Genomic DNA, 15,775 nt, shown 5'->3' with positions numbered 1-15,775 from the left:
TTGACTGAAAGGACGGAAGGAATCTCAGGTACCATTAATATGTGAATTACATCAATCAAAATGAGCCTTGTATCAATCTAGAATTCAATCTTGTCTCGGCCTCTTGCTAGATGTCTGACCTTGCTCAGTTTCCCCCGTTGCCAAGCCTCCCTGCATATGCCTATACAATAGACATAGCATCAATACAATTGTCATCAAAGGCTGTGACAATACTACAATGAACTGCCACATGGCAGGAATTGAATAAATGCTATTTTCTTTTCCTTTCTTCTAAGTCTAATTATAAAGCAACTCTAAATTGTTCATTGTTTCTATTTTTTAGCCAGAATTTATGAAATGTTTGGCATATACCAAGCCATGTCCTGATCAATGTGCATGTATTAATTCATTTACTCACCACAGTGATGAGAGGAGTGATTTTTCCAGACCTAAGGAGCAGAAAAGGCAAAAGCACAGATTTATGAAACAATGACTCCTAAAGGAGGTTATTGTTATCCATTTTACAAGTGACAAAATGGAGGCAGGCACTGGAAGGTTACCCAGCTAATCAGGGGTAAGCTAGGACGCTAAACCCAAATGGCTCCTGTTGTTTAGCATTAAGTATTTATAAGCCTCAGTTTTCCCTAGACTTTTAAGAGGAAGGAGCCCAAGCTTAGCCCTAACTCCAGTGCCCTCAACTCTAGCAAGTACCACCACATTCATGGAAAACTATTTCCACTCCACCTCCACTGCTAGCTAATCTTAACCATATCATCTAGGGACAGAAATTCAGATTCATTACAATCCCTGCTGCTGTTACTAGAATCCCTCACCTCAAAGCCTGGCTCTGGATCCAAATGTTCACCCACATTGAAATAAAATGACACAGTATATACAGAAATAGACACATGAAATTACAGTTTAGGCAAACCTGAGAAAACAGAAATTCTTAGTGAATCTCTACATTGCTCATAGCCATGACACAACTTACAGAGGGATGGAACAGATGCCGGGCAATATGGATACAGGGATATGGTGTCTTCTAGCCTCAGGGCTTCTGTGAAGGAGGCCTGTCCTCACTCTCAGAGTGCAATTTTCAGGAGGAGTTCTAATCATAGAGGGTTTCGTTGTATCATTACAATCTATTCTCATGCACACACTCATTCACAAGTCCATAATATTATTCGGTTGACACTTATTTTCCCCTTGAATCTTTCCTCCTTCTGTTCTTCTGTTTTGTTTTTATTGAAAAGAAATATTTTCATACAATATATTATGATCATGGCTCCCCTCCCTCATCTGCAAGATCCTCCGCATGTCCTTAACCATCCAACTCCATAACTTCTATCTCTTTAGAGAACAAATAGGTAAATATAAATAAAATAATTTTTAAAAGAAAAGAAAAAGTGCAGTAAAACACACACACACACACACACACACACGCACGCACCATAAAAACACAAAGCAAAACACTAATAAAGTTTAAAAACAATTAAAGTAATATGAGATAGAACATCTACAAAAATACCATTGAGTTTGTTTTGTGTTGGCATTCTACTGCTAGGCATTGGGCCTGTCCTTAAGTGTGGTTTATATACTTAGAGAGACTTCACTGGAAAAAATAAAATTTTCATTTTCAATAGGTTGTCAATTGGAAATAACTTCTTTGCTAGGGGTGGGGGCATGTATCTCAGTGCTAGGACACCATCTGTCTTGGAACTATGCAGGCCCTCTGAATATGAACTCATAGATCATAACAGCATGCACAGGGCTGTGTTTGTGTGTGTGTGTGTGTGTGTGTGTGTGTGTGTGTGTTGTCTGGAAGATTCTATTTGCTTGGCATTATCCATCTCCTCTGTATCTTACAATGTTTCTGCCTCAATTAGCTAGGTTTCATTTTATTTCACATAGACAAGATTGTGTTTTTTAGCCTAAGCTGGCCTTAAACTCATTGTATAGCACAGAGTGACATCAAACTCCAATCCCTCTCTCTCAGTCCCCAAGAACTGACACAATCCTTGGTAACTTTGGTTCCTCCTTCTTATGTCTCATCTTGCCAGGGACCAAAAGGCCTGAGGCCAACTCCCACCCATTCAGTATTTGCAGCAAACATCCTGCTGGGCCACTCATTAGGTATGCAAGGCATCCGGCTTAGTCCTGAGAAGACAGCGATCTGATCCTAAGATATTCACAGAGACATCCTGCTTTGTCTCGCCTGGAAGACCCCTCCCCTTGCAAATGTTCCCGGGGCTCAACCCAGAAGATTTTGTACTTTTCCACTACTCCCTTGCGTACCCCGCCCGCCCTAAAGCAGGTTTTAAAAAGCCTGCCCTTACCTTTAATAAACGAGCTCTTGACAAGCAATTGTTCGCTTGAGCTACTGTCTCTCTCCCGCCCATGTCTTTATGTACAGGTTGCGACCCCCCTCGATCCCCCAATAACTGACCAGCTGGACTGGTTGGTGGACTAATTATCGTTACATGGATTAATTTCATCTGGCGACCACGAAGGGACTCGAGGTGCGGGTTTCTCCCCGAACGGATTAAGGGACCGGTCCACAGGAGTTTTCATGACCAGCCGAGCTCGCCCGGCCGGCTTCGTCATTAGGTGAGTCATCCGTTCGCATATCTCAAGAATGGGCCATTCGCTGTCCAAGGAAGCAAAGTTCATAAAAGGCTTAAAGGACGTACTCAGAGAGAGAGGTATTAGGGTAAAAAAGAAACATTTGATTGAGTTTTTTGTTTTTATTGACCAGACCTGTCCCTGGTTCATGATTGATGGACCTACTATTCATTCTGAAAAGTGGCAGAAGGTGGGGCGTGAGCTTAATGCACTTATTAAAAAAGATGGTAATACAGCGGTGTCGAACAGTATTTTTTCTTATTGGGGCCTTATACGGGACATAATTGAGTCCGGCGAAAACGAAAGCGGAGAGAGGCAGCTCCTCTCCGTGGCTGAACTCTGCCTGCGCGAATCTCTCCCTCCTTCTCGTGTTCCTTCCTGTTCCTCTTTGCAGGGTTCCTCTCTTCCTACATCCTCGGAGCCCTTAAAAAATCTTTCCCCTGCGCCTGCGTCCAAGCCTTCCCCTTCCCCCCGCCGTCTGTATCCGTCGCTTCCTCCCACCTATGAGGACCCCATTTCCGCTATGGAACGCGGGTGTTCACCACTTTGTGCCCCTGTTTTTCCCCCAAAAAGGGCACCCTCTGTCCGATCCGGTCCGCCAGCCTCTCCTGTTCCCCCTTCACGCGCCTCCCGCCATTCCGCCATTTTCCTTTCTCAGGCCCCAGATGAGCCCTTGGATCCGGATGCTGCTGCCACCCTTGAGGAGGAGGCTGCTCGATATCATTCCGATGATGGCCTCCTCCGCGCGGCGCCAACCTTTCCCTCCTCTACCTTGCTCACTCTTCCCCCTCCCCTTACTAAGCCCTACCCTGCCTCCCGGCTCCCGCCACCTTGTTCCCTCCCAAACTGCTTTTGCCAGACGGAGGCTCATCTCCAACACCAGATCTCCCATGCGACGAAGATTCTTCAGCTTCAACAACGGCTTTCGCTTTTAACAACGCGCATTTCCTCCACAGCTCCGTTTATTTTCCCTGTCACCCGTTCCCAGAGCCAGCCCGCCCTGAGCGGGGCGAAAACTGAGGCCATTGATTCAGGCGCTGCTTTGGGAGACCCACCTGCCCCTACACCCTCCCAGTCGTCCGCGGCCCTTGTAGATTCTGATAGTGAGCATGATTCCTCAGGTTCGGAGGGAGAACAGAAAGGTGGTGGAACGGCTCCTGACCCTACCCAGCCTTTCACGCTCATAATTTTTCCTTCCCTCTTTGCCCCCACAGGACTGCTCTGGCAACGGGCCCCTCTTTTTTGGCTTCATCTCCCCTCCTCCTCCACTAAGGTCCTTCCTACTTATCCTACTCTGGTTGCGTCTCTCATTCGGCAGGGGCGGGAAGCGGCCACCAGGCTCTTCGGAAGGGACCCTCACTCTATTATCACGCATTACTCGGCCATACAAATAAGGTGGCTTTTTCAAAATTCAGATGATTGGGCGGTCTCCTGTATTTCTTTTTGCGGCCTATTAGATAATCATTATCCCCCAGATAAACTAATTCAATTCCTGCAGCGACAACCTGTCATCTTCCCGAGAGTCACCCGCTCCAGACCCCTCCCCCAAGCTTCCCTGGTTTTTACTGATGGCTCCTCTACCGGGGTTGCTGCCCTTTCTGTGGACGGAGCTATCCTGCAAAAACAAACCCCCCATACCTCTGCTCAGCTTGTTGAGCTGGAAGCTGTCGCACACGCCTTTACATTGCTTCCCCATACTCCCTTTAATCTATATACTGATAGTGCCTATGTCGCGTCCTCTGTTCCACTCCTCGAGACGGTTCCTCGTATTAAGCCTGCTACTAATGCCTCCCCTCTCTTCTCCCGTATCCAACAGCTTATTCTTTTGCGCTCTCAGCCTTTTTTCGTTGCTCATATTCGCGCTCACTCTACCCTGCCAGGGCCTCTGACTACACTTAATGCCCAGGTGGACTCAGCCACGCGCCCCCTGCTTTCAGGGCTGGCCGTTCCATCCGCCAGCGACACCGTTGCTATGGCCAGGGAGGCTCACGCCCTCCACCACCTTAATTCCCAAAGCCTCCGCCACATGTTCTCCATCACTCGGGAACAAGCCCGGGCTATTGTTAAAGAATGCCAGGCATGTGTCACCTTTCTTCCCGAGCCACATACGGGAGTCAACCCTCGTGGCCTCATGCCTGGACAGGTCTGGCAAATGGATGTTATTCATTTTTCCTCTTTTAAGAAACTTAAGTATATTCATGTGTCTATAGATACTTTTAGTGGATTTATTTGCGCCTCTCCGCACGCTGGAGAGTCTACTAGAGATGTTATTGATCATGTTTTATATTGCCTTATTGTACAATGGAGAGTCTACTAGAGATGTTATTGATCATGTTTTATATTGCCTTACTGTTGCCCCCAAACCCTATACCTTAAAGACTGATAACGGCCCTGGGTATACAAGCTCTGCCTTCAAGTCCTTCTGTGCCCAACTACAGATTAAACATGTTACGGGGATACCTTACAATCCCCAAGGACAAGGAATTGTCGAGAGGGCCCATCAGACACTTAAAGCAATGCTTAATAAATTACAGTTTTCCAAAGGAATCCTATATCCCTCTACAGCAGGGCCTCGCCTGCTTCTCAATCATGCATTGTTCATCCTAAATTTTCTACAAAAGGATGATCTTGGCCATTCGGCGGCCGATCGCCTTTGGCACTCCTCCACCTCCTCCACCTATGCCAAGGCTCTGTGGAAGGATCCACTGACCCACCGATGGCATGGACCCGACCCAGTCCTTATTTGGGGCAAAGGTCATGCCTGCATTTATGATCAGAAAGAACAAAATGCGCGCTGGTTACCTGAGCGCCTAGTCAAACCTTTTAACCCCCCTCTCCCAGGGAACTCCCCTGAGGAAAAGATGTAATTGTGCTCTTTTTTAGGATAAAAAAGATACCGCCGATGCATCACGTTGCTACTCACCACGTCGCTCCTTTGCCTCTGCCTCCCTGAAGTGATTCTCGCCGCATTTCTGCGCCAACCTCAGCCTTATACAATCTATAATTTTATCTGGGTCATTATTAACCAAGCGGGAGATATTGTTAGTTCCTCCTCCTCTCAGGGCATTAATCCCCAGTGGCTCGATTTACAGGTTGACCTCTGTGCCCTGGCCCTGGGAGGCCCCTCTTCTTGGGGCGTGGAAGACATTTTTTTTTTCTCTCGCTCGGTTGGTGGTCCCAGTCCCGGCTGCTGTAATGACCTGGAGCGCATCATGCTCCACAAAACCTTACACCAAGATGGGATTGCTTGGGCCGGAGGGCTCTATGTTTTCCCGGGACCCTCTCATCGCTGTGGTGGGGCCCAAGATTTTTACTGTGCCTCTTGGGGGTGTGAGACCACTGGCGACACGTACTGGAAGCCATCCTCTTCTTGGGACCCTTAAAGACCTTTGCAATGTAGCTCGTTCAGTCACCAATGGCTGGTGCAACCCCCTGACCATTCGCTTCACTGAGCCCGGTAAACGTGCCATTTGGACGGGTCGTGGATTTGAATGGGGCCTCCGTGTTTATAAATCAGAGTACGATTTTGGACTTACGTTCAGGTTACACCTCCTGAAAAAGGTACCCAATAAGGGCACTGCAGTGGTTGGGCCTAATCATATTTTCCATCATCCTGTTCCCGTTCCTGCTCCTGACCCGCCCCCCCCCCCCGCCTAAACCCGCCACCCCCATGCCTCCCTCCCCTCCCACCCCCTCCCTTCCGACCTACCCTCCCCCTGGGCCCCCCCCCCCATTTCGGCTGATGTCATTCCCCAGTTGACAAATGCCTCCATATGGGCCTTAAAAAAAAAAAAAAAAATGAATGACTCCTCCTTGTCATTTCCTGAATGTTGGATGTGTTTCTCCTCCTCCCCGCCCTTTTACGAGGGTATTGCTCTTCTTTCCACCTTGCTCTTTACTAATGTTACCCCACCCTCACCGGCTTAGCTCCCGACAATCGCATTACCCTCCAGCCTGTTTCCGGCATAGGTACTTGCCTCCTGGGTCCCCATATGCTCCCTCCCCCAACCTCTTCCCCTCAGCGACGTTCGCGCCCAGACTGTCATTCCCGACCTCTCCCTCCCCTACATTCTCGCGCCAAATAACACCCATTTTGCTTGTTCCTCTGGTTTAACCTCGATCGTCTATGCCCCTACCTTCCTTTCCTCCAAAGACTGGTGTGTCCTTGTTATTCTTCTTCCCCGTTTTACTATTCATGACCCCGACTCATTTTTAAATTTTCTGAAAGGGGGAATTTCCCCAACCCTAACCTTGCCTCCCCCTGGCTTACTACCCTTCTCCTCACCCTGCTCGGGCCCCTCGTTGGTGTTCTCCTTCTATTATCCTTTGGCCCATGGACTTTAAACCGTCTTACAGGGTTTGTTAAAAGTCAGGTTGAAGCTGCCACCAAGAATATCCAGGTTCACTACCGCAGCCTGGAGACTGAGGACTCAAATGAGACTTCTATTTCCATCCAGGAGATTTCACCTACGCCTCAGTCGGTTAACTACGGGCGGCCTTTGCAGTTCCTATGGGCGGCCTTTGCAGTTCCCGAGGATGCAGAATGCTGGATGGTGAGATTGGTTGTGCCCTCGGTGCCTTTGATAAACCTGTGCAAGCCCTCCCCTATATCTTTTGGCCTGAGCCCACCTTGACCTGACCCGCGATAGTGCCTGGTAAGTCAGAGACGGAGCGTTCGAATAAGCCTCGGTTATCAGACGTCGGTCGGTCCTTGGTGGGAGGACAGACCATAGGCGTGGTAAGATTGAGCATCGATCCTCTAGCAGGCTCAGGCCATCGCGAGGCCCCCTCTCCTTGGGAATTTGGCCGGTCCAGAATAACTGTTGTCCTGAAACATTGGACATTAGTGATTCTTAAATATACCGCCATCCTGTAACAATGACTGGTGACCTCCTAAAGGTCATTCGCTGGGCTGTAAGGTCTCCCTCAGGCCAAAGTAAACAAAAGGGGTGAAACTGCCAGGGACCAAAAGGCCTGAGGCCGACTCCCACCCATTCAGTATTTGCAGCAAACATCCTGCTGGGCCACTCATTAGGTATGCAAGGCATCCGGCTTAGTCCTGAGAAGACAGCGATCTGATCCTAAGATATTCACAGAGACATCCTGCTTTGTCTCGCCTGGAAGACCCCTCCCCTTGCAAATGTTCCCGGGGCTCAACCCAGAAGATTTTGTACTTTTCCACTACTCCCTTGCGTACCCCGCCCGCCCTAAAGCAGGTTTTAAAAAGCCTGCCCTTACCTTTAATAAACGAGCTCTTGACAAGCAATTGTTCGCTTGAGCTACTGTCTCTCTCCCGCCCATGTCTTTATGTACAGGTTGCGACCCCCCTCGATCCCCCAATAACTGACCAGCTGGACTGGTTGGTGGACTAATTATCGTTACATGGATTAATTTCATCATCTATCATGGGACATGCCATATTATATCATTCCAAATTATTCTGAATACTCAGATAATCATATTCAGCTTAATTTATAGGTTCAAGCATGCATTTGCTTGCAAACACACATATTTGAGGTAGTTGATCATTATGTTACAAAACTGAGTTCATATGCTGAACATTTTTGTGCACTTTGTTTTCATTGTTAAAGTACCTCTTTCAGAAATTACAGATCAAATAGTAGCTGTCTGGCTTAGTCTATGTTCATGATAAAAGTCAAAGCCACCATGTTCTTTATCTTTCAGTCACTTGGAATTATCTCAGTACATCCCTGCCCAAGTACAACATTGCCTTTCCTGATTCCTGAGCACTTAACCTTCTCATATGTCAGTACCTTCTCATATGTCAAGACCAGGCTGATTGTGAGCCTTTTTTTTTTTTTTTTGTTAGCACTGACCCCAAAAAGAGTGACAATTCTGACATTTCCCTCTTTTGAGTCCTCAAGGTATATCCTGAACAGACTTTTATTGGAGTATGTCTAAAATGTTCATTAAATGAAGTAGAAATCTGTCTTCCTAATTAGATTCTAAGTTCCAGAAAACCAAGTATACAATAAATGTTTGTTGAATGAATGAATGAATGAATGAATGAATAGAGAGAGAGCCTGAACCAAGAGAGATGTCTAAGTTCCAGAAAACAAAGTACACAATAAATGTTTGTTGGCACAATGAATGAATGAGTAAATAAATGGAGAGAGAGCCTGAACCAAGAGAAATGACCATAGGGATAATCATCAATGTAATGGACTTCAGTTATCCATGAGGTGGAGCTGTGAGGAACATAAGTACCATGAAAAATCATGCTTGTGTTATTCACAGTTTCATCCTCTTTTATATTTACTACCTGGTATGCAACTGGTGCTTAGTAAATATTTCTATGATACATCAATTCCAATGATCCTGAAATTTGTAGCTTCAATTTGTCTCTGAATGGACTTTTCCACAGGCTAAGCTTCTGACTATGATTATTTTCCTTTTCAGTGTTTTAATTTATAATAATTATTTTTATTTCATTTTTTATTTTTTAATTTGTTCACTTTACATCCTAATTATAGTCACCTCCCAGTCCCACTCTCCCTCTTTTAGCCTCCTCCCCACCCCATCACTTCCCTATTCCTCAGAAAGGGGGACTCCTCCTCCCCTACTATCTGACCTCAGTCTATCAAGTCTCGTCTGTATTGCCTGCATCCTCTTCCTCTGAGGCCACCCCACCATGGGGAAGTGGTCAACATGTGGGGACCAGAGTCCATGTCAAAAGTAGCCCCTACTCTCTATATTATGGGACCCACAAGGAGACTATGCTGCCTATTGACTATATCTGAGCAGAGGGTCTAGGTCCTCACCATTCAAGGTCCTTGGTTGGTGCATCAGTCTCTGCAGCACCCTCCTCCTCCTCTGCCCAAATTTGTTGGCTCCATTGGTCTCCTTGTGGAACTCCTGACCCCTCCAGGTCCTCCGACTGCCCCCAACTCTTCGGTAAGACTCCCTGTGCTCCACCCCGAAGTTTGTCTGTGAGTCTCAGCATCTGCTTGGATCCCCCGCTGGGTGGCGTATTTCCGAGGACCGCTGTGGTATGCTCCTGCCCTGTTCCTTCTCTTCCATTGCTTCAGCTGTCTATTCTATTTGCCCTTCTTAATGAGCACTAAGCGTTCTCCCTGGGGTCCTCCTTGTTATTTAGCTTCTTTAGGCCTGTGTTTTGTAGTGTAATTATCCTGCATTATGTGGCTAATATCCACTTATAATTGTCTGTCTGGGTCTGTGCTACCTCACTCAAGATCATCTTTTCTAGTTCCATCTGATTCTCAATTGTTGTCTGCTTTCTTGTCTGCACTGCTGAAATCTAGGTGTTAGAGAATCTCTCTTGGAATTTTTCTACAGTCTACACCCCTTCTGTGAATAACTGTGTGTGTGTGTGTGTGTGTGTGTGTGTAAGGGGGAGCAGTAATACTCACATGTGCAGCTGTTTTGTTGCAAGTGTCACAGATGAGTGTGGAGCAAGAGCTTCATCTGGGAGACTCAGACTATTATCTTTCAGAGTAAAAGGGGACATAACATAGGCGCTGCTCCTGGGAATAACAGAGGAAATTGCTATTCCTATATTAGATGTGAACAGGCAGATCTACCTCATTTTTCTGGTAGTAACTTTGAGCTTTGCAGAAAAATCTTGAACTCCAAGAAAACTGAACAGGTAGAAATAACCATAGGCTATTTCCCCTGAAATACCACTAGGAATACTGGAGTCTGGGGGGATGTAGAAAGGAAGAGAATTTCAATCTTCAATCCAAGCTTCTAGTGGGGCTTCACTGGGAGAAGATCCCTCCTCTCATCTCATCTATCCCCACGCCCAACCTCATCTAGTGATGAGGCCCCAGAAGGTTAACAGTGATGGACTGGTACAAGGACTAGATAAGAGTAATTCCTTCTCAGAATACATGGCCATATACACCCATCGCCTCTGCTTTAAGGCAAGGTTCTAGGCACAGGGGACACATCATGCCAGGACAAAGCAATAAACAGCCTGAACAAAGGCATTAACACTGAAATGCTTGGGGATTTTCCTAGACTATAGCAGAGAGTTTGTCTGTATATGTGGAGGTACATGACAGCCAGGAATGAGACACACAGGAATAATAACATGAGGACCATATTATAAAATTCTTTAAATGTTTTTTGAATATTTGTGCTATATCCTAATATCAATTTAGACTACATCTTTAGGTAATAAAAGATGTTAGTCTAAGGGGTGATGAGATCAACTCTGGGTCTACAATGACTCTGTCAGCAGTGTATAATAGAATAAATGGACGAAGATTCAAGGGTGAGGGGTCAAAGAAGAGATTTAGAGACATGGTAACTGACATGGAGGAAAGTAGATAATTCAGAAGAAACGGATGGACAGTGTTAGCAGAAATAAAACAGAACTATGGAATGTAGATCAGATCTAGGTATCAAAGAGAGGATGGAGAGATAGAGAGTATGGGTAAAAAAGCAAGGAAATCCAAAATCGCAGGTGATGCAGGCTGTGCAGAAAGATGAACAGAAGATCCACAGAATACTGTTTAAGTGGCTGCAGAAGATTGGCAAAACAAAAAAATCAGAGTTCTAATATGATCAGATAAACTGGAGGTCTCAACAACCAGCTTCGTAGAAATACCTGGCAGATAATTAAGAAATCAGTAATGGTGAGAGAAAAATTATAATGACCACAGGACAAAGCCATGCCAGAACTGTGATGTCCAAGAGCACAGAGGATCAGACAAATTGGGTAATCCTGGTCTAAAACTTGCCACAAGGCACATGCTGTGCAGTGCAGCCTCCCATCAGTGAGTTTTCACAGCCTTATATCTAGCTAACACTATGGATGACTTAAAGGCACTGTATTTAGCTTTCAGGAATATAAACTGTTTATACAACCATTTATTCCGTTAGTACATTTACTTCCCACTTCAGAACCCTCTCTACTAATTAAATACATTTATTTTAACTGCAGAAGCATTTATTTCCCAAATAAGGACATGTTAATTATCTGCAAAGTAAAATTAACCCCAGGACGCTAATCTATACAGTCATCTGCCTCAATATATATTACCTATGTATGTCTGATTATGCTACCAACCATCCCACAGCACTGCCCAATGCATTCTTGCCACCTGGATCTACATCTTTCTTGTTATGTTCTCACTTAAAACTGTGTGGCTGGTGTGGAAGGTAAAATTTAACTATCACCAGATTCATCTCAAGCTGAAGAAGACTAGAGAGTGGCAATTTACTAACATGCACCAATGTAATTCAAGGACATTTCATTTCTGTCTCCAGTTACCCTGAGGAGTTTTTTGCTCATGTTTTATGAGAACTGACACCTTAATTCTCTTGTCACTGACACTTTCTAAACATGGATATGTATCTGCAATTCTCATACTAAGTCATTAGTATTAATTAAGCCAACATCAATAGCATAATTTAGTTAGTCAGTCAACATCTTCTGAGATCTCACAGAGGGAGTATCCAGAACTCAGTAAGTTGGACAGCTGGTAAGGAAACAGAAAATAACACAAGGAAAATAAAGTATTAAAAAAGATGGGCATCCTTGCCATCACTGCCACTTGGGGGTCAGTTGCAGAAAGCTCAAGTACTGGAGTCTTATTTTATGGTATGACATCTGTTTTACTCATCTGCACAGTGGAGCAGTGATATTCCTCATCTGTCTGGCATCAAAGAGGAGCTTCCCAGACAGTAGTCTTGAGTGACCCCAGGAAAAGACAAATGGAATGTGCTTGATTACAGCAGGAATTTGACAACTCTGTGGTCCAAACTCTGAGTTTTAATCAAGTCTAATATTAAGAAGTAAAAAGGTAAGAGAACCTTACACATTAACAAGAGCATTCCCTCCCTTCTTCCCTCTCATTAACCATATCTCCCCACTATTCTGCCTCTCCCTCTCTCACCTCCAGCATTTCCCCTCTCTCCCTTCTTCCTTTAGTATATTTACTTTGAATATTTATGTACTAAAGATTTTTGGAAATATGTGGAGAAAAATAAAGGGCAAAGGCCAGAAGTGAAGACAATGAATACTATTTTAACAATAATTTGTTTATGTTTATAACAGAGATTTACTGCTCTAAGAAGATGGTTCATTACACATACAAATGTGCAAATCCAACAAATAGATTATATATACCATACAGACACTCAGGTTCTATGGTCTCATAAAATTTCTTATTTAAAATTTACTTACTCTCAACCTTCCATATGACAATAAAGCTGTCAGATGTGATGGCTCACCTTTATAATCTCAGGACTCAGGAAACTTGGAGAGGACAATTATTAGTTCAAGGCCAGCCTGGGCTATTTGTATATCTTACATACACCCTGTTTCCAAACAGTGAAGAAGATCTGGATAACCAGCAAGCATATTTCTAGCATGTATGAGGCCCTGGATATGAGTCCCATCACTGAAAAGAATCCCCACCGCAGTGATTAGATGGACTGGGCTCCTGTGGTTTAACTGAAGTGAGGAGTTTTCTCATATAACTACTGCTGTGTGCTCTTTAGAGTGGACATTCTCTAGAAGTTAGCAGAACAGAAGGTACTCCTGTCCTTGAATAGCAGACTCAGGAGGCATGCATCCAATGTTTGCAATACTTTTAAATAAATTCTAACATTTCTGAAGTGCTATCAACACCACAGACTTTTAACACAAATGCTTTCTTAATAAAGTACCATATGCCAATGTCTACTCAAAGACCAAACATTATCACTACCCCTTATACTTTACCTGGATAGTATCTACTTGAATCTTCAAGATAAAGTTCAATAACTTTAATGTATGGCCTGTCTACTAAGTGATAAATGGAAAGGAAAAAAACATATACAAGTGAACCATCTCTGTGGTTTGAATGTGATTGCTCCTCTCCAAACCGCATGTTGAAATTTGATGTCCAGTATGACAGAGTTGAGAGGTAGTGGGAATTAAAGGGGGTGATAAGGTAGTAACAGAGATTAATACAGTTCTCATCAGGCTGGCTTAGTTACTGTAAGAGTGGCTTATAACCAGGAGTATTCCCTTGTGTTCTGTTTGTTCACAACTTTTTGCCCTTCTGCTTTCTGACAAGTTGAAAGCCATAAAAGACACTAACCAGAAACCAGGCAGATGCTGGTTCCCAAATAAAATTATTTCTTTGTACATTACCCACTCTTGGGTATTCTGCTAAAGCAACAAAGAAAGATCTAGGTCAGAAGTGATGTTTCTACTTCCATAAATAAAATATGGGTTGGGTTCAAAGTGAATATTAGAGGATAGAATTGAATGGATCTTGATGTTTTCCTTAGTATTGGGGATAGAATCCAGGGACCTACATAGTCTATGAATCACTGTACTACCAAATCATACATCTACCTTAGATCTTCAGTGCTTTGAGGGTATGTCTAACAGTGAGGATACACTAAAACGTATCAAATCAAAGATTTAAAACACCAAATCTTGTGTCACTTCATGCATCTTTGATTATTGTTTATGGAAGACTATGGATGTGCATTGACCATTTTACACAGGCTTTAAACACAATAAAGTATACTATGCCTTCAGATGAGTGGTCTAAAACTATGCTTCTTTTGGCAGCAAGGGATTCTGAGGACTACACTCAAGGGATGGGCACCATCCACCACCTCTGATAAATAAAGACAGGGGACACATTGCCATCATACCTCTTAGGGTATTTCATATTACTGTGTCCCTGTACCTTCTCATTGATTATAAAAAACTTAAAGAAATAAATGCCTAGAAGACTGCCCATGTTTATGACTATTGAATATCAATTTCTATATTTGTTTAAGTCCATCTTCTTGTATAATAAAAGATAGTTTGAGATTGTTTTTATGTGATGCTGTTCAACTTCACTTGAATACATTTTGACCCAAGAGGGAGATTTAATACATATTTGTCGAAGAGTAGATAAGTGTTCCCAACACTTCTCTGGTAAACATGAGCCTGGAGTCCATTAAGAAACCAAGGTAGGGCATGAAGACACAACCCAGTGGTTAAGAGTGTGCTGTGGTCTTCCTGAGGACCCAAGTTTATATTCTAGCACCCACATCAGGATGCTCAAAACAGCCTGTAACTCCAGCTTCAGGGGATGCAATGCCCACAATGCTATCTAGGTACTGCCTGTAAGTGTACAAATGCATACACACACACACACACACACACACACACACACACACACACACACACAGATATATAAATAATTTTAAAAAATAAGAAAGTCACCTACCTAGAGACAACTTGGCTTGTATGTTTGTTCATCATTTTGTTTAATGTTCCTGCAACTTTTTTTCATAAATATTTTTTACATGTACATTTATATTATTACACATATATACAACAAACTACCTACAGCAAGAAGAATCATGACACAATCAGGAATTACATAAATGTTATATTCTTAGTGTTTTGACTATTTGTATTTGGCAGCCTTGAAGAAAGCATCTTTCTTTTATATTTAATTAATTTATTCATATTACATCTCAATTGTTATCCCATCCCTTGTATCATCCCATTCCTCCCTCCCTCCCACTTTCACCCTATTCTGGTCCCCTATGTCTGTGACTGAGGGGGACCTCCTCCCCCTCTATATGCTCATAGGCTATCAAGTCTCATCTTGGTAGCCTGCTGTCCTTCCTCTGAGTGCCACCAGGCCTCCCCATTCAGGGGAATGTGGTCAAATATGAGGCACTAGAGTCTGTGTGAGAGTCATTCCCCACTCCCCACTAAACTGTGGAGAATGTCCTGTCCGTTGGCTAGATCTGAGTAGGGTTTCGATGTTTACTGCAAGTATTGTCCTTGGTTGGTACAGTAGTTTGAGCAGAACCCCTAGGCCCAGATCTGCCCATCATAATGTTCTTCTTGTAGGTTTCCAGGATCCTCTAGATCCTTCTATTTCCTCATTCTCCCATACTTCTCTCACCTAGAGTCCCAATAGGATATCCTTACATCTATCCCACTTTCCTGGTAGGTGAAGACTTTCATGGGACATGCCCCTTGGGCTAGTGTCCAGATATAAGTAAGTATATACCATTTGAATCTTTCTTCTTCTGGGTTAACTCACTCATTATAATCATTTCTAGTTCCATCTATTTGTCCACAAATTTGAGGATTTCCTTATTTTTAATAGCTGAGTAGTAATCCATAGTGTAAATGTACCACAGTTAATTTATCCATTCTTCTACTGAGGGACAC

The 15,775-nt window shown here is 44.0% G+C and overlaps 1 long non-coding RNA gene across 1 annotated transcript in view; it reads right to left on the bottom strand.

The window, feature by feature from the left end:
- The window catches only part of LOC311601350, a 78,436-nt gene extending 77,246 nt beyond the window's left edge, over positions 1 to 1,190 (bottom strand). The window contains exons 1-2 of the long non-coding RNA XR_014780541.1: positions 971 to 1,190; positions 398 to 428 (exon numbers count right to left, since the gene is read on the bottom strand). This is a non-coding gene — a long non-coding RNA (uncharacterized lncRNA). The remainder of the gene's footprint in view (positions 1 to 397; positions 429 to 970) is intronic.
- Positions 1,191 to 15,775: the final 14,585 nt, after the last annotated feature.

This window comes from Acomys minous (assembly GCF_964271855.1).
Source record: "Acomys minous genome assembly, chromosome: 7".
Lineage (NCBI taxonomy): Eukaryota > Metazoa > Chordata > Mammalia > Rodentia > Muridae > Acomys > Acomys minous.
Note: the sequence above shows the minus strand (reverse complement) of the source record. Positions and strands in the feature narration are given on the sequence as shown.